The sequence below is a fragment of the Octopus sinensis genome, unplaced genomic scaffold (assembly GCF_006345805.1).
Source record: "Octopus sinensis unplaced genomic scaffold, ASM634580v1 Contig11448, whole genome shotgun sequence".
NCBI lineage: Eukaryota > Metazoa > Mollusca > Cephalopoda > Octopoda > Octopodidae > Octopus > Octopus sinensis.
The window spans coordinates 267,501-288,200 of NW_021832375.1; the positions used below are offsets into that span (position 1 = coordinate 267,501).

At 35.9% G+C, this 20,700-nt stretch overlaps 1 protein-coding gene across 1 annotated transcript in view; it reads left to right on the forward strand.

Moving 5' to 3' along the window:
• The window catches only part of LOC115228948, a 34,302-nt gene that overhangs the window by 7,055 nt on the left and 6,547 nt on the right, over positions 1-20,700 (forward strand). The gene's annotated exons all lie outside the window — the stretch shown is intronic.

A 20,700-nucleotide genomic window follows, 5' to 3' on the forward strand; every position in this document is an offset into this window, starting at 1 on the left:
ATTATTATTATTATTATTATTATTATCATTATTATTATTATTATTATTGAGTGAGCGAGCAGAGCATGCCATCAAAGTGACACTGGGGTAAAATATACGAAGCCCAATATACCCATCATGACTACCCGTCTGATAAAGGTGCACCAGGCACATGCATCACAACCATATGTGCGCGACATGGTGATCTCATATCAAGATAAACAGCGCATGACCTTGCAGGTGGAGCCCAGTTAGAATTTTCTTCAGATCGAGTAACCCATCCCGCTCAAAAGGTCCCTGAATAAGGGTTGTTTAAGGACGTTGAACGAAACACCCATGTTTCCAGAGGTGAATTATTCAAAACCCAAAGAATCCTTCTCAACACATGGCTATGATGCTCCCCCACTACTTCTGCTCGTGATCAGAGATGCACATATCGTCAGCCACTAAGGGACATGCTCAACTGGTTAAGGTCAAACAACTGACAAGCAAATCTGTGGTATTGAGCAGAATATTTGCTGTAGCCCATCTTTTATACCAAGACAAAACAATGTACATGATAACACTTCCATTATTATTATTATTATTATATTATTATATTATTATTATTATTATTATTATTATTATTATTATTATTATTATATTATTATTATATTATTATTATTATATTATTATATTATTATTATTATTTATATATTTAGGTAAATGTATACTAACATATATTTCATGTGTGTATATGTATATGTATGCATATATGTGTGTCTGTATATGTGTATATATCTATATAGGGTATTAAATATTTTTACAAATTTATTACCAGTGGCCTAGCATGCATAAAGAGTCAATAGACTACAAATTATTCAATATAAAATAGTGTACATCTAAACACAAAGAGAAATTACCAATAACAAGCAATTTCTACACGCTAGGAGACAGTCAAAACGACTGAAGACTACAGAGAAATTTAAGCAATTTCAAAGGGAATGAAAAATAAAAAAAACTTTTACCTTGTTTTTACGGTTATACTTATAGGTTTTAAATGTACACTATTTTATATGTGTATATATATGTGTGTGTGTGCGCATGTATATATATATATATATATATATATATATAATATATATATGTATGTATGTATGTATATGTATATGTCAGAATATCTGTATGTATTTGAATTCATGTACTTAATGGATCATTACTTAATTAAGGAATATAAATAACGAAATAAATTGATAAGGAATCAAATTAATTAACAGACACATAATGTTGTTGTATAACTCTAACGTTATCGATGATAATGCAAACGCAGTTTTTACTGTCTTTATCACGTGATCCACATTTTTGATATAATTGAAATTTGAAAAAAATATTTTATTGGGACTGACTGATTCGTAAGTTTAAATTGGTATATTAATAGGGATATTTATAATGATTCAGTGAATTACTAACTAAATTTTATATTATATTATACATAGGCGCAGGAAACCCGTCGTATATATATATATATATATATATATATATATATATATAATATATATATATATATGTGTATATGTATATGCTTGTGTGTCTGTTTGCCCCGCCACCATCACTTGACAATCGATGTTGATGTGTTTACCGTAATCTAGCAGTTCAGCAAAAGACACCGATGAAATAAGTACTAGGCTTACAAAGAATAAGTCCTGGGATCGATTTGATCGACTATAGGCGGTGCTCCAGCATGGCGTAGTCAAATGACTGAAACAAATGAAAGAATGATATAATTGTCTAATATAATATTAATATATACAAATACTCTAATGGTTAGGGCAGCGGACTCGCGGTCGTGGGATCACGGTTTCGATTCCCAGACCGGGTGTTGTGAGTGTTTATTGAGCGAAAATACCTAAAGCTTCACGAAGCTCCGACAGGGGGTGGTGGCGAACCCTGCTGTATTCTTTCACCACAATTTTTCTCTCACTCTTTCTTCCTGTTTCTGTTGTACCTGTATTTCAAAGAGCCAGCCTTGTCACGCTGAATCTCGCAAAGAACTATGTTAAGGGTACACGTGTCTGTGGAGTATTCAGCCACCTGCACGTTGATTTCACGAGCAGGCTGTTCCGTTGATCGGATCAACTGGAACCCTCGTCGTCGTAACCGACGAATGTATTTGTCTTAAGTTTGAATAAAAGTTATAAGTTTAAAATTATATTATTTTATTTTATCTTGAATAATTACAAGGATTTAATTTAATTTTATAGTAGACTCTATAGTAATTAAAAACATTTCTATTGTCATTTCCGGTTCTTCTGTTTTTTCGAAATTATAAACATATTGATTTAAAGTGGGTTATTCTCCTCTGAAAGACTAAATAAATATTTGTTTATTTATTTATCTTATGTAATCATTAGTATAAATAAGAAATATATTAGTACATAAGCAAAGATTATGGGTGGCTTATGAACCACATGATTCTGGGTTCAGTCCCACCACGTGGCACCTTGGGCAAGTGTCTTCTAATATAGTATTGGGCCGACCAAAGCCTTGTGAGTGGATTTGGTAGATGGAAACTGAAAGAAGCCCGTTGTATATATATATATATATATATATATATATTAATAAATAAAATAAAACATATGCATATATATAAACATATATGTACGTACCTATCTCTACATGTACATATACACGCATATATGAGTACAGGACACGAAAAGGACGTCGAACACGATGAGAATCGAAAACATAGACACAAACCAAAGGAACTGGACATTTTTTTAAAAACAGCAAAAAAATAGAGTACAGGACAATTAACACAAAGAACAAACCCCTTCTTCAGTCGCTAAAGGTTTCATCTACTCTACGTTTCGAAATATATATATATATATATATATATATATATATATATATATATATGTGTGTGTATGTGTGTGTGTGTGTATAAGTCTATGTGTCTGTGTTCGTTCACCCAACATCGTTTGACAACCGACGCTGGTGCGTTTACGTCCCCGTAAATTAGCGGTTCGGCAAAAGGGACTGATAGAATAAGTACTAGGATAAGTATTAAGCTTATAAAGAATAAGTCCTGGCGTCGATTTGTTCGAGTTTAGGCAGTGCTCCAGCATGGCTGCAGTGAAAATGACTGAAACAAGCAAAAGTATATTTAGCCACGATTAATAGCGGATTGCTTTTATTTTATCATACTTGTGAAAATAAGGATTTTTTCCTCAATAAATTGTCTGAATAACATGTATTTTTTCTAATCGTATGGAAGAATAAAGGAGATATTTCTTATTTCGCCATAAATTCTAAGCATATAATTTATCGTTGGGTCTGAATTGGAATAATTGTAGGATCATAATAGTTATATTTATTTTATATTATAATTACAATATAGTATTAATATTATTATAGTATTATGTAAATATTAATAATAATAATAAAAAAATACATTGTTTTGTCTTGGTATAAAAGATGGGCTACAGCAAATATTCTGCTCAATACCACAGATTTGCTTGTCAGTTGTTTGACCTTAACTAGTTGAGCATGTCCCTCGGTGGCTGACGATGTGTGCATCTCTGATCACGAGCAGAAGTAGTGGGGGAGCATCATAGCCATGTATTGAGAGGGATTCTTTGGGGTTTGAATAATTCACCTCTGGAAACATGGGTGGTTCGTTCAACATCCTTAACCAACCCTTATTCAGGGACCTTTTGAGCGGGATAGGATAATCGACCTGAATTCTAACTGGGCCCCACCTGTAAGGTCATGTGCTGTTTATCTTGATATGAGATCACCATGTCGCGCACATATGGTTGTGATGCATGTGCCTAGTGTACTCTTATCAGACGGGTAGTCATGATGGGTATACTGGGCTTCGTATATTTTACCCCAGTGTCACTTTGATGGCATGCACTGCTCTCTCACTCAATAATAATAACAATAATAATAATAATAATAATAATAATAATAATAATAATAATAATAATAATAATAATAATAATAATAATAATAATAATAATAATAATAATAATAGTAATGATAATAATATAGTATTATGTTAATAAATTAAAATGTGTCAATCGTAATTCTCCATTTTCTTTTCATTATATATATACTGGGGGAGAATTCACAACAAAAACAAAAACAAAAGACGAAGACAGGTGGTGTAGACAACAAACAGATGTATTAGTATAACGTACGAGAAGTGAAAAGTCTTTAACGTTTCGAGCCTATGCTCTCCCACAGAAAGAAACAAGGAGAGAAAATTAAGAATGTGTAGTGGCTAGCAATCTATCATGGCGAATGCCGGGCAGAAGTGTCACACAGGAGAGCTAGGGAGAAGGGGAGATAATAAAGTGGTGGTGATCTCAAAACGAAGGTGCGCGTTCGTGTGTATAAGAGAGTTTGTATGTGCGTGTGGAAGAGGGCTGGTGATCTTGCCGTTTGCGTGTGTATATGTGTAGGTGTGAAAATGTGATATATATATATATATATATATATATATATATATATATATATATATACATAAACAGGCATGGTCGTGTGGTAAGAAGTTTGCTTCGCAACCACCTGGTTCTGGGTTCAGTCATACTGCTTGGCACCCTGAGCAAGTATCACCTACTATATCATCGGGCTGACTAAAGCCTTGTGACCATGTCTAATAGACGGGGAATATATATATATTCTTTTACTCTTTTACTCTTTTACTTGTTTCAGTCATTTGACTGCGGCCATGCTGGAGCACCGCCTTTAATCGAGCAACTCGACCCCAGTACTTATTCTATCGGTCTCTTATGCCGAACCGCTAAGTAACGGGGACATAAACACACCTGCATCGGTTGTTAAGCAATGCTAGTGGGACAAACACAGACACACAAACACACACACGCATATATGTATATATATATATATATATATACATATATACGACGGGCTTCTTTCAGTTTCCGTCTACCAAATCCTCTCACAAGGCTTTGGTTGACCCGAGGCTATAGCAGAAGACACTTGCCCAAGGTGCCACGCAGTGGGACTGAACCCTGAACCATGTGGCTGGTAAACAAGCTACTTACCACACAGCCACTCCTGCGCCTATATATATATATATATATATATATAATATATATATATATATATATATATATATATATATATATATATATATATGTGTGTGTGTGTGTGTGTATATATATGTGTATGTGTGTGTGTGTGTGTGTGTATGTGTGTCTCAGTGTATGTGTTTGTCCTCACCCCACCACTTGGTAACTAGTACTGGTGTGTTACGACTTCAATAGAATACGCACCATGCTTTTAAAAAACAATTTCTGGGTTCGATTCATTGGCTAAAAATACTTACAGGTGGTGCCCCAGCTTGGCCGCAAGTCTAAAGACTGAAACACATAAGAAATACATACTAAATAAAACGTACATACAAACAAAAATACATACGCATGTGTGTGTATGTATGTATTCAGAAAAAATTGAATAATAAGGAGAGCTTTAAGTCTGTGTTGAGTCAACCTTGAGATTCCTGACAAACCTTGAAAAAAGGTATGTAACTGATGAGGTTGCGAATAGCGATTAAAAAGATTTTGGGAATCGATTGGTTGTTAAACCAACACATGAAACAAATGATCGATTAGTGAGTTGGTTAAATATTTAACAAGAAACTGAGTAATAATAAAGAAGTGGATATTGAACCAGTGCGTGTGTATATTATTGGCGTAATTACTTTGCAAGAGACACCAGTATATATATATATATATATATATATATATATATATATTAGATACTCTTTACTCTTTTACTTGTTCCAGTCATTTAACTGCGGCCATCCTGGAGCACCGCCTTTAGTCGAGCAAATCGACCCCAGGACTTATTCTTATATATATATATATTATATATATCATGAAATTGCGCTCGAGACCTTTGTCGATAACTGAGGAAAAATTGGCAACCTGTGCTTGTTCTCCGTGCGTCTGTGCATTGAGTATATTTAATATACTCGTATGTCGTTTGTTTATAACTATGTGTTTGACTTCTGGGAAAAAAAGCACACACACACACACACACACACACACACACACACACACTCTCATTTCCGTAATTCTCTCTCCTCTTTCGGGCGCCGAGAGCTGGGAATACTTTTTTCGCGGGGTTCTCCGTTTCACCCCCTTGTTTTCTCCTTAAATATTTTCACCTTTGTTTTCATAGACATTACGGATCCACACATGCTAACTCGCACATGTGTATATCTACGAATACATATCATACACACACACACACACAACGAGAGTGAGAGAGAGAGGGAAGAGAGAGACATATTTTTAGCATCTTCTGTTTCCCCTCATGGGTGGTCAGCCCATTGGTTTCTTAATTGGTGCTAATTGAGATTATATGTTTGGTTTATCAAACTGATTATTATTTATTTATCTTCACCGTTACCGTTTATCACTAGAGGAAAACCACCATCATTTACATCCTCACTTTTATCTATCTTCATCATCATCATCATCATCATCATCATCATCATCACCACCAACAGCAACAGAAGCAGCAATACTTCTCATTCACCTCTTCTTCCACCATTTCCCTCCTCTTTCTCTTGTTGACCTTTCTCTACTCGCTCTTCGTCTCATTACCGTCAGCAGTGGTAGTAGCAGTAGTAGCTGTAGCATTTTAAAGATAGCATTTCACCCATATTATCTACCAGTGAGTGAGTTGTACTGCTTTAAGAATACTCCTGTAAGTCGGAGAACGACTTAGAAGGGAAGGCAAATATTTCTTTACTGCCCACAAGGGGCTAAACATAGAGGGATCAAACAAGGACAGACAAAGGGATTAAGTCGATTACATCGTCCCCGAAAGGATGAAAGGCAAAGTCGACCTCGGTGGAACTTGAACTCAGAACGTAACGGCAGACGAAATACGGCTATGCATTTCGCCCGGCGTGCTAACGTTTCTGCCAGCTCGCCGCCTCGAGGGCAGGCAAATAACCATGATGTTAATAGTGCTTTTGGATCCACTAAGTTACAAAATTGTTCCCAGATAGAGGTTCTCTTATATCAGAAGGATTGCGTCCCCATCCCCATTGATATTTTGTACAATATATGCCCATTAACATTTACATGCATACATACATACGCCCATGCATCTTTACATACATATGCACACGCCCACATACATACGTACATATATATATATATATATATATATATATATATATATATATATATATATATATATATGTGTGTGTGTGTGTGTGTGTGTGTTTGTGTGTGTATGCGTACAGATTCGCATTCATGTATATACATACAAACACCTGCATATATGGATAGATATTAACCGATAGATAGAATAATAAATACTAGCGGGATATCTGCTGCTACCCGCACAAAACTTAAATTAGTGGCCAGCTTTTTGAAAATAAATCGTTGTATTTTTGCTTTCTATTTTTGTAAGCACAACGTTTATATTCGGTTGAAAAACATATTAAAATATTATAGTTAGTAAAACAATTATCAACTCCTTATTTCACGATTTAGAACACTAATTTTGGATCTCTTCGGTTTGAACGGCAGTTTTTCTAGCGGTGTCATATGAAATTGTCACCCATAATTATGACCCTAGAATCGATCTATTGCATTTCAATCTCTTTTAGGGTTAGGGTTAGGGTTAGGGGTGGGGGAAGGGCATCTTTTTTCTTCAAAAATGTAAATAAACCCAATCTGTTTCTTAAACGAGGGACATATTCATACGGCACAGAATGCTTTTTAACTCAATAGACGTCAGTGATTGGTTGAAATTGCAGAAATTGAAGAAAAACAACAACAAATATCTTACAAACTATAGAATTTTCTCAATAAAACGAAGAGAAAAAGATGTTTTATAAACACATTCTACCAGTATACGAAGTTTAAAATTTTTTAGTTACCTAGAAATTATGTAAAAACTGCCGTTCCAACCGAAAAGATCCCTAATTGTACAATGGTGCGAATCACTTTCACAAATTTAAGTGTCCCTCGAGTATCATAATAAAGAACATGATGAAGTAATACAACAGGGTGACATAAAAGAGTGACTTAAAGACCGAGTCAAACTTGAAAAAAATATTTGAAATGAACGGCGGCTTCGCTATAAAATCAAATTCGTGAAAAATAATGACAAAATTAAAGCGTTATTAAAATGTGTTTTAGTATTAGTTAACAAAAAGTTTGACGTAACATAATAGATTTTTTAACTCTTCAAGGAAACGGAAAACATTTCACCATTTTCATAATCGGCATTACCTTCATTTTTAGTTGTCTGCGATTCTTAATTTGTAGGATAGTAGGTTGCAGTAAACAAAAATGTAAAAAAACATGCCATGTGGTGAACCTTGACCAGGATGTATCAAATTCCAATAGCGAAAATAACTACGGGAAAGATAATGAGAGCATGAAAAAGTTTAATTCTCGAATATTAAAGAAAACGAAGGATTTAAAGTTATTTCTTTCACTGTTTAATGCAAAAATATACAGGTCCAAATAAAAGAGACCCTGAATGAAAATGTACACTGTTTTGTGAATATTTGTTTCTTAACTTTCGACTGAATTGAGAAATATTAGAAAAATATCTCTCTACTGCTACAATTGAGCAAATAGTCAAAGAGGGAGGAGACAATTGAGCGAAGAAGACAGGGTTACGAATATTTCCCAATTGAATTAAGACATTTAGTGTAGGATCCTAAATATTTTGATGATTTTTTTATGTGTGATGTAATGCAGAATAGTCGAAATTTTGAAAGGCATTTTTAAGTATTCTTCGTTCTATTTTGAATCTGAAAAAGACAGGCGTTCTGTCGAAATATTGCTCACTTCAATAGACAGTCAATGTGTTTTATTATATATCGCAGTTCATCATTCAATTTTCTTCTTCTTCTTCTTCTTCTTCTTCTAAGTTCGGGGTGTTGCACCAAACATCGCTAGATCGTGATTTCAATTCCTAGTCCGGGTAATAATGTGTTGTTTTCTGGAGCAAAATAATTCATCTCGTATCGACCTGCGATCACTTCAACACCTGACGCGTGGCACACTGCGCATGTTCAGACAACGTCGATTTGATGGAAAGAAGAGCTGATATGCGGCACGAGCATTTGACCACTATAAACAAAACATTTGTGTTCATACATCGTCTTGAGCCAAATTATTATTATTATTATTATTATTATTATTATTATTATTATTATTATTATTATTATTATTATTATTATTATTATTGTTATTGTTATTATTATTATTATGTGAAAGAGCAATGCATGCCATCAAAGTGACATTGGGGTATAAAGATACGAAGCCCAGCATACCCATCATGACTCCCTGTTTGATAAGGGCACACCAGGCACATGCATCACAACCATATGTGCAGGACATGGTGACCTTATATCAAGATAAACTGCACATGACCCTGCCGGTGGGGCCTGTTAGAATTTTCTTCAGGTGGAGGAACCCATCCCACTCAAAAGGTCCCTGAATAAGGGTTGTTTAAGGATGAACAAAACACCCATGTTTTCAAAGGAGATTTATCCAAACCCTAAAGAATTCCTCTCAACACGTACACATGTCGTCAGCCACTAAGGGATATGGTCAACTGGTTAAGGTCAAATAACTGACAAGCAAATCTGTGGTATTGAGCACATCTTTTATACCAAAACAAAACCATGTACATGATAACACTTCCAATCAGTTAAGATCAGAAGCCATGAGAGCCACTGCCTGGTACTGCATCAGTATTATTATTATTATTATTATTATTATTATTATTATTATTATTATTATTATTATTATCATCATCATCATCATCATCATCATCATCATCATCATCATCATCATCATCATCATCATCATCATCATCATCATCATTATTATTATCATTATTATTATTATTATCATTATTATTATTATTATTATTATTATTATTATTATTATTATTATTATTATTATTATTATTATTCAGTAGTTTTATTTTTATAGCGTGCTTTCACTTCACTACCGAGCGCAGCTCTGTGTGCCTTGGGTATGTGCTGTGATTTGTTGTGATGCTCTGATGGTTATTGTATGGAAAGTGTTCTGCGTAGGATGTGTGCAGTGCCTAGTAGTGCAATTTTCTGTATGTTATATGTGTTTGTAAGTCCTGGTGTTTTTGTTATGTATTTGTCTGAATATTTTTTTATCATGCCTAATGCACCTACTATGATAGGAATTGTTTCTGTTTTCAGATTCCACATTCTAGTTACCTCTATTTCCAGGTCTTTGTATTTTGAGAGTTTCTCCATTTCTTTTAGAGACACGTTGTCATCTGCCGGTATTGATACATCAATTAGAAAGCATTTTTTTTCTTCATGATCTCTGACAACTATATCTGGTCTGTTGGCCTTAATTTCTCTATCTGTGTGTATCGGCATATCCCAGAGTATGGTTGCTTTCTCGTTTTCTGTGACCTTTTCTAGTGTGTGCCTATACCATCTTTTTTCTGTTGTTATTCCATAATGTTGGCATAGCTTCCAATGTATGTAGGTTCCAACTCTGTCATGTCTGTGAATATATTCCTTCTTAGCCAGGACTGGGCAGCTAGAGATAATATGATTTATTGTTTCTTGTCCATCTCCACATATTCTGCATTTACTTGTAATATTTCTTTTCATTACATGTTTTTGGTAATTTCTGGTGGGGAGGCTTTGGTCTTGTGCTGCAATTAAAAATCCCTCTGTTTCTGCTTTGAGTCCTGAGCTTCTCAACCATTGCTGGGATTTTTCTTTGTCTATTTCTTTTGCCTTTAGTTTAGTCCAGTATTTACCATGAAGGGGCTTTTCTTGCCATCGTTTTATCATGTTTCGTTGCTGTTCTATTTTTAGTTTGGATTTCATTTGTTTTATAGCTTTTGTTGTTTCTTCATCTTCTTCTTCTTCTTCTTCGTGTTTATTAGGTGGTATGATTTCTTGTTTGTCAGCTTCCTTAAATATTGAGAACAGTTTTTTGTTTTGCTCGTGTTTTGCTGCTATCTGGATCAGTTTTCCTTCCTTCTGAAGTAGATATTTTTGCAGTCCTATGGTGGTTATTTTATAGTAGTTTTCCAGCTGTATAAGGCCTCTACCACCTTCTAGACGTTGTATATATAGTCTTTCTATGTCAGATTTTGGGTGATGCATCCTAGATCCTGTCATTATTTTTCTTGTTTTCCTATCTATTTTGGTCAGTTCATTTCGTGTCCAGTTAAGGATATTGTAGCTGTAACTTATAACTGGGACAGCTAAAGTGTTGATCTAACTCGTCTATAATATTCTTTTTTTATTTTCTCTTTCATTTGTGTGTGTTGTGTCTTATCTAGTTCATGGATTCCTAAGTATTTGTAAGTTTGACTTTGGTCTAATTCTTTTATTTCATTGGTTTTATCTAGTGTGATGTTGTTACTCTTAACTAGTTATTATTATTATTATTATTATTATTATTATTATTATTATTATTATTATTATTATTATTATTATTATTCAGTAGGCTTATTTTTATCACGTGCTTTCACTGTATTACCGAGCGCAGCTCTATGTTCATTGGATATGTGTTGTGGTTTATTACGGTGTTCTTATCTTCACTGTATTGAAAGTGTTTTACGTAGGATGTGTGCGGTGCCTAGTGGTGTTATTTTCTGTATGTTATATATACTTGTTAGTCCTGGTGTTTTTGTTATGTATTTGTCTGAATATTTTCTTTTATTATACCTAATGCACCTACTATGATAGGAATTGTTTTTTTTTTGTTTTTAGACTCCGCATTCGAGTTACCTCTAATTCCAGATAATTGTATTTTGAAAGTTTCTCCGTTCCTTTTAGAGAAACGTTGTCATCTGTTGCTATCGATACATCGATTAGAAAGCATTTTTTTTTCTTTATTATAGCTTTTGAACTAAGTTAAGATTTTCTTCTTATCCTATAGCCTTGTAATTTCCTTAAAATAACACCACTAGGCACCGCACACATCCTACGTAAAATACAGGCGCAGGAGTGGCTGTGTGGTAAGTAGCTTGCTAACCAACCACACGGTTGCGGGTTCAGTCCCACTGCGTGGCATCTTGGGCAAGTGTCTTCTGCTATAGCCCCGGGCCGACCAATGCCTTGTGAGTGGATTTGGTAGATGGAAACTGAAAGAAGCCTGTCGTATATATGTATATATATGTGTATATGTGTGTGTGTTTGTGTGTCTGTGTTTGTCTCCCTAGCATTGCTTGACAACCGATGCTGGTGTGTTTAGGTCCCCGTCACTTAGCGGTTCGGCAAAAGAGACCGATAGAATAAGTACTAAAAAGGTGGTGCTCCAGCATGGCCGCAGTCAAATGACTGAAACAAGTAAAAGAGTAAAAGAGTAACCTAAATTTACTAGTGTGACGGAGGTGGGATCGTAGATATCAGGTAACAACATTTAGTGAAAACACTGGGAGTAGTAAGGCCATGTAGTTGCTATTGTTAACGTTACACCCAGCAATGTGTGTCATTAACAGGCACACTGTTATCGCAGCAAGGGTTTGTAATGGATACGCATCGTCAATAGGCAGGTAGTATCACTATGGCAAAAAAGGAGTGCAAGTAAATACAATACAGAGATACTGCTGCTGCTGTTGTTGCTGATGGTGTTTAGCCCCAAGTCATCTCTTTATCGAATGAAAGGCGTTGAAGTGAGACCATTCCGTCCCCCTTTAATGAGCAGGGTGTGATCTGAATGAAATGTGGTTGGTATTTCTAGGTAGTCGAATGACCACATAGATGCCTACCTCAAATTACAATTGCCGTTGTTGTTGCTGTTGCTGTTGCTGTTCCTGCTGATGTTGCTGTTGCTGTTGAGCGAAGCGGTCTTCGTCATAGAGCTCGCAAGATCGCGTCTCAGGATTGTCTATAGTGGGAGAAGTCCGAAACGTGGTACTTTGCTATTCGTAAGACCCGCAGAAGAGAAAGCAGGTCAACCCCCGACACCGAGAGCATCGACGGATGGATGAATGCGCATCCAGGCTCAGCGGTTGCGCAGGAAGTCGGGGACAAGAAACAGGAAGAAAGAGTGAGAGAGAAATTTGGAGCGAAAGAGTACAACAGGGGTCGCCACCACCCCCTGCCGGAGCCTCGTGGAGCTTTAGGTGTTTTCGCTCAATAAACACACACAACGCCCGGTCTGGGAATCGAAACCGCGGTCCTTCGACAGCGAGTCCGCTGCCCTAACCATCGGGCCATTGCGCCTCCACTTGCCGTTGGTGTTGTCATTGTTGTTTAACCTAAACGCAGTCTGACCATCGTTTGAGAAGAATTGTAAATGGAACTCCAACGATGAGGAATTGTAATTGGATCCCTATTGGTTTTGACAATGAGGATTCTGTGGCTCGATCAACAGAATATTCAGCTCGTTAAATAGAGTGTAAGTGAATGAATATTCCACTGACAGGAGTGGCTGTGTGGTAAGTAGCTTGTTTACCAACCACATGGTTCTGGGTTCAGTCCCACTGAAAACCAAAACCTTGTGAGTGGATTTGGTAGACGGAAACTGAAAGAAGCCCGCCGTATATATATATATATATATATATGTGTGTGTGTGTGTGTGTGTGTTTGTGTGTCTGTGTTTGTCCCCCCAACATCGCTTGACAACCGATGCTGGTGTGTTTATGTCCCCGTTACTTAGCAGTTCGGCAAAAGGGACCGATAAAATAAGTACTGGGCTTACAAAAGAATAAGTCCCGGGGTCGAGTTGCTCGATTAAAGGCGGTGCTCCAGCATGGCTGCAGTCAAATGACTGAAACAAATAAGAGATAAAAGAGAGAGAATGACATGAAAACTTTTAACGTAATCCTGAAGTAGACTTTGGGTGGTGCCTGTGGCAGGTAAAGCTGTACGATTGGATTACTGGGTTGTCTCTAAAGATTTTCTATAAAATTCAGTGTCAGCACTGTAAGTTACACGTTTCGTAAACAAATACATCTAAGTAAATAATGCGATCGAAGACAGATAATCGGTATTTCGAGCATTGTCCTCTCATCGGTACCTCGTCCAGTTACCAGGGATGTGTTTAATATGCTAATTGGTCTATCCAGTGATATTACACTCCTAAAACTAGAAGGTATTTCAACAATGTGTTCGTGGATAGTGATAGGTTGAATGAGGTGCTGACGAGAGGACAATAATCTTCGAGATATTCATATACACCTATACCTCTTTTTCTATCTTCGATTGCATTGTTTACACAGATGTATTTATTTACGAAAGCCATAACAAACAGTGCTGGCATTGAATTCTATAAAAAAATCTATAGAGATAAACTTAAAATGAAATTAAAGCACTGTTAATACACAGTTTTGACTTAATAAATCTATACTATAACTAGTTGTGTATTAAGGTAACAAAACGAAATACTGTTGCCTTGTCAGCAATTGAATTTGAATTATAAAAATATATTCTCCAGCTACGCCCATTCTCACACTCATACATAAGGCTCGAATCAATCTAAGGCAACAATAGAAAATACTTGACTAAGATATCAAGCAGTGGGGTCGAAACTAGAACCTTCTGATTATGAAGCAATCTTCTGAACCATTAGGCCATGCTGTGTTCACAAATGATGGACAACAATCAATGTTTCGTTTTCTTTTTCGGTACAGTGTAATGTGTTTCTAGGTGGAGCAAGCGAGAAGATACCCCACTTATTAAGCGAATGACTTTTAAAATTCAAGACAGTCCATTAAGACTTGATTCAAGCATTTTTTTAAAGGCCAGCTTTTACCTTTTTGATTTTTGATTTTTCCAGTTTCAGCTAATGAGCTGTGGCCATGCTGGGGCACCGCCTTATGTACTTTTTAAAAACTTGCTTTAATATAATTATTTTTTCGATTTGTTTTTGGACTTGTTTTAACAATTTGATTTATATTTTTAACTTTTAGCTTTAACTTGTTTCAGGCAATAGACTGCGGCCATGTCGGAGCACCACCTTGAATAGTCCTTTTTCAGTCGAACGAATCGACCGCAGTACTTTTTTGTTAAGCCTGGTACTTATTCTATCGGGGTTTTGGCCGAATCGCTAAGTTACGGGGACGTAAACACACCAGTGACACACACACACACACATACACCGGGCTTCTTTCAGTTTCCGTCTCCTAAATCCACTTACAAGGCATTAGTCGGCCAAAGGCTATATAAGACATTTAATCAAGGTGCCACGCAGTGGGTCTGAACCCGGAACCATATGGTTGTGAAGCAAGCTTCTTACCACACAACCATCACGCCTGTGCCTATACACTCTGTTATCCAAAGTTGCTTTTCAGATATTTCAAAAATTCTCTTCAGGCGTTTATATGTGGTTGATTGACAACGTCGGACAAAAGAATTTGTGGTATAGTGTTACATTACTTTACGTCCAGTGTTCGAACAGCGCAGTGGTAGATCTTACTTTTCATTCTTTCAAGGTCGATGAATGTTAATTGCTAAAACAGAAGGGTCAATAAAATCACGTGCTCCCTACCGCCCCGAAAAGAAAAATTTTTGCGTTGTGCCAGTGTATGAAATCATTATGAGTTTTTTTTTTTCTTTTAAATAATGTTCTTATATTTACTTTTTAAGACTTCTGTATATATACTAGCTTTTTTAAAGATGCTTTTACGACTGACTTTTAAGGCGTTCAAGACTAGTTTTAACTAGTTCGGAATATTTGTTTTTAAGACTTGTTTTTAAGATTTCTGTTCATGATTTCTTTATTAACATTTTTATGATTTCATTTTGTGACATGATTTTATTTACGACATTTTTTTTATGGCGTGTTTTCTTAAGATCTGTCTGTCTGTCTGTCTGTCTGTCTTTCTTTCTGTCTGTCTGTCTGTCTGTCTGTCTGTCTGTCTGTCTGTCTGTCTGTCTATCTATCTATCTATCTATCTATCTATCTATCTATCTATCTATCTGTCTGTCTGTCTGTCTGTCCTTCTTTCTGTCTGTTTGTCTGTCTGTCTGTCTGTCTGTCTGTCTATCTATCTAACAAAGTATGAGGGTTTAGTTCACAGGTATCTAAACGATTAGGTACGCTAGGTAAGTGCCGTAACAGATTACTAGGGCTCCAAGGTTGTAGGCCGAGACGATAGTTATGGCGCTATTGCAGATTTCCGATGCAGCGGATATATAATTGTTAAAGAGGACAACAAACGTTAAGGCAAGGCAAGCATCTCAAGTCATGTATGATATTATTAGTGGAAAAATTCAGAGTCTAACAGAGTATGGGATATTCCGTCATCAGAGAGACGAATAGGGAAAATGAGGAGCGTATAGATTAATGAAATGACGACATAGAGGACAGGAGTAAAGAAATAAGGAGATGAAGAGAGAGAAGAAAAAAGAAGCATAAAAGTTCACAATCTATCTATCTATCTATCTATCTATCTATCTATCTATCTATCTATCTATCTATCTATCTATCTATCTATCTATCTATCTATCTATTTAGGAGCAGTGCTTCTCAACCACATGATTTTTGGTTCAATCCCATTGCGTGTTACCTTGGGCAAGTGTCTTCTACTGTAGCCTCGGGTCGATCAAAGCCTTAGTGAGTAGATTTCGGTGCTGGTGTTTACGTCCCAATAATTTAGCGGTTCGGCAAAGAAACCGATAAAATAAGTATCAGGATTTAAAAGAATAAGTACTGGGTTCGATACATTCAACTAAGAAATTGTTAAAGACACTGCCCCAGAAGTAAAAGATTATATATATAGGAGACTTCCCTTCAGTCATGAGATTGCACGTAGAAAGTTACCCCCCGAAGCACAAGTCTGGACAATGTTATTTTATAGAAGACCAGCAGTCGCCCATGCATACCGGCCTCCCCTCTCCACACCACTGATGTTATCCAAAGCAAAGGCTGATGCAGCTTGGCACCTGTAACGTCGCAACTCATTTCTACAGCTGACTGAACTGGAGCAACGTGAAATAAAGTGTCTTGCTCAAGAACACAACACGCAGCCCGGTCCGGGATTCGAGCTCACAACCGCACGATCGTAAGCTTGACGCTCAAGCCACTGAGCCATGCGCCTTCACTATTATATATATATTATATATATAATGTGATTATATGTATAAATGGCAAAATGTCTGTCTGTGTGTGTGTCCTTTATGCAAATCCACGATTTTTCATTTAGAGGGCTCGCACTTTCTATGGTCATTGAAAACCGTCCAAGGGTGGTCATGCACATCTTTACATTTCTCCAGTCACCCTGCAAAGCCATTAAAAGATCAATAGAAGTGACTTTTTTGTGAATTTTCTATCCAAAACCCAATCAAAATGCCCGGAACTTGATACGCCAATTGAATGTCAGCTAGCTGTGATTGGTCGGAGATTTGGACTGTACTCGCGTGTATGTGCGCACGCACGCAGCTGTATATGCATGCACTAGCACTATGACCCGGCAAAATGAGCAAATGACCATATGAGCGGCTCTGTTTAAAATTTTAAAGAATATCAGCATCTTCTTGGCCCCCTATAAAGCAACGCAAATTGGTAGCATCATTTGGACGTTTGATCGAATACTATTAGTATTCTTTTCGACAGTCTGCGTTGTGAGTTCAACTATCTCACGAAATCGACAAATAATGTATCAGTTTATACTGGGGTCGATTCTTCTTTCTTAATCTCTCTGTCTTTCTCTCTCTCTCAGGGAAACTTGCTGTTTTCATACGTTATGAGAGATGGGCTCAGCCAAGTTTAAGACGCCCAAAGCACACCATATGTCAAAGATGGCGGCCCTACGAATCTATTAAAACTTGATGGTCCAAAGAAAAACAGAAGTTTTGTAGGCTCTTTTCGGTTTGAACGGCAGTTTTTTCTAGCGGTGTCATATGAAATTGTCACCATAATTATGACCCTAGAATCGATCTATTGCATTTCAATCTGTTTTAGGGTTAGGGTTAGTTAGGGCTAGTTAGGGTTAGGGTTAGGGGTGGGGGAAGGGTATCTTTTTTCTTCAAAAATGTAAATAAACCCAATCTGTTTCTTAAACGAGGGACATATTCATAAGGCACAGAATGCTTTTTAATTCAATAGACGTCAGTGATTGGTTGAAATTGCAGAAATTGAAGAAAAAAACAACAAATATCTTACAAACTATAGAATTTTCTCAATAAAGCCAAGAGAAAAAGATGTTTTATGAACACATTCTACCAGTATACGAAGTTTAAAATTTTTTAGTTACCTAGAAATTATGTAAAAACTGCCGTTCAAACTGAAAAGATCCGTTTTCTATCATAATTCTATCTATATTCAGGTTGTGTTTTAGGAATAGAAATCAACCCAGTACTTGACTTATTTGGGTGAAACAAAGTGATGTTCGTCTTCTAATTTATTTACGTTCATATCCAGGATTTATTACAGCAATATAAATAGACTGTTACTTAGTTTTATCAACTCCACCCCTCGGAAAAAATAAAAGACAAACTTGATCTCATGGAAATTTGAACTCAGAACGTAGAGTGATCAGGTCAGAGACATTATTAAATTCTTGAATAAGGACAGTTTCTCGTTTATTATTTTCTAGAGAAACAATAGGTTAGAAAATGCAAGAAGGAAAGGAGAATATAACTGATTTGAAAGTTGTATGGCCTGATCTGGCTAATGCTTATTGTTCTATACCATAGAAATGGTTGATGGAAGCAATGAACGATTAATAGGAGATTAATGATCTGATGAGGAGCTGCTATAATGATTTCACAATGCGGTTCATCACAGAAAATATTACAACAGACTGGCATCGTGTTGAGACAGGAATTTGAATAGCCGGAGGTTGACAATATGAGCCATTTGGTTTGAGATGGTTATGAGGATGTTACTTATATCAGCAGAAACGGCTCAAGTGAATTACAACAAGAAGGCATTCATGGATTACTTAATAATACTAAGGAGAGATCAGAAGGATATGCAAATAATTCTGGTTAGACTGGATTAACTCATTATTTGGGCAAAAATGTGGTTTAAATCGAATAAGTAGTGCTGTCTATCGTTTGTAAATGATCAGCAGAAACAAGTAAAGCTACAAATAGCAGGAGAAATCATGCCAAAAGCTTGAAGACAATGGTACGATAGCTTGTTGAGAGACACGTCTTGAGGAAATAGGATCAAGGCACAAACTGTGATGGAGTTAAAATGAAAACATAATGCAAAATAAATTTGGCGCTTCCAGTTTGATTTTATCTCTGTCTTGCTTATATATTCTTGAGAGTCAGTACTATTCCGGATATAATTCCTTTGCAGTAATATGTAAATGTACCTTCATAAATCTATCTATCTATCTTCTCTCTCTCTCTCTCTCTCTCTCTCTCTCTCTCTCTCTCTCTCTCTCTCTCTCTCTCTCTCTATCTTTCTATCTATCTATCTATCTATCTATCTATCTATTATCTATCTATCTTTCTATCTATCTATCTTTCTATCTATCTATCTATCTATCTATCTATCTATCTATCTATCTATCTATCTATCTATCTATCTATATATCTATATATATATATATATATATATATATATATATATATCTATATATATATATATATATATATATATATAAATATTGAGGGAGATAAATTAATATTAATTTTAATATCAATTTAAAACCAGTAATCCAGCATTCAAAAATCTGAGAAGTCAGAGAAAATTCAAATATATGTGTATATTGGCAGGGCTGGCCTGCTAGGTAGCCGGCCGAATGCTAGAAGAGGATCATCAACGATCAAACTACAAGGGAAATTCTCTAGAGGAAGAATTCAGCGAACACCAGAACCAGATTTGGCGGGCAGGACATATGAAAATTTAAATAAAAAACAGACTTAAATGCATACCTCGGTTTCGGTCTTTAACAAAAGAATTACTTGCATAATTCAAATGTCCGTGACTTCATCAGTACATTCGGTCATCGAGATGCAAACTGAAAAACTAACCCCAGCTCTCTGTGTCAAGACAGACACGTGCTTAGTTTTACTGATTACATCGGGAATAAAATTTCAAATGTCTTGGTTCTGGCGCGCTAATATAAATATATATGTATGCATGTATGTATAAACCTATGTATATATATACATACACATCTACATACATATACATATATACATACACACACACATAAATATATGTGTATGTGTGTGTGTGTGATTGTGTGCATGTGTGTATATGTGTGTGTGTTTGTGTGTCTAGTTAATGAGTTTCTATACAAGAATACAGTGTTTTGGGATACCTGATATCACTTTCTGCTCCACTTGCTTAGGACAAACATTGTTCACCTGAAAATAGCTGCTTATTAAGGAGGATTAATGACATTGAAATATCTTCAAATGTTTCCAGAATCATATCCTATTCTGATGAATTGTGATGTGGGGATTTAAGATTAAAGATTACCAGCAGCAACCTTTTAAAAAGAGAGCATGTGTATATTAATCCTACTTGATGTATTGTGACATGCGTTTATGGTTAGATGTTTGGAGTCCAGCTTCATTGACATCAGAATTAGAAGAGGAGAAGAATGTTGATTAGAGAAATCTGCAGGTGATAAGACAAGGCCAAATCATTGATAGGGCTCCGATAGATGAAAGCAAAAATTAAACTAAGAGATAATCGGTGTTATCGTGGGATAATTAAATAAGATAATTATTAGATTATGGAGATATCTTAATAGAGTGATTCTTAGATTATGTAAGATGTCTTAATAGGGAGATATATTAGA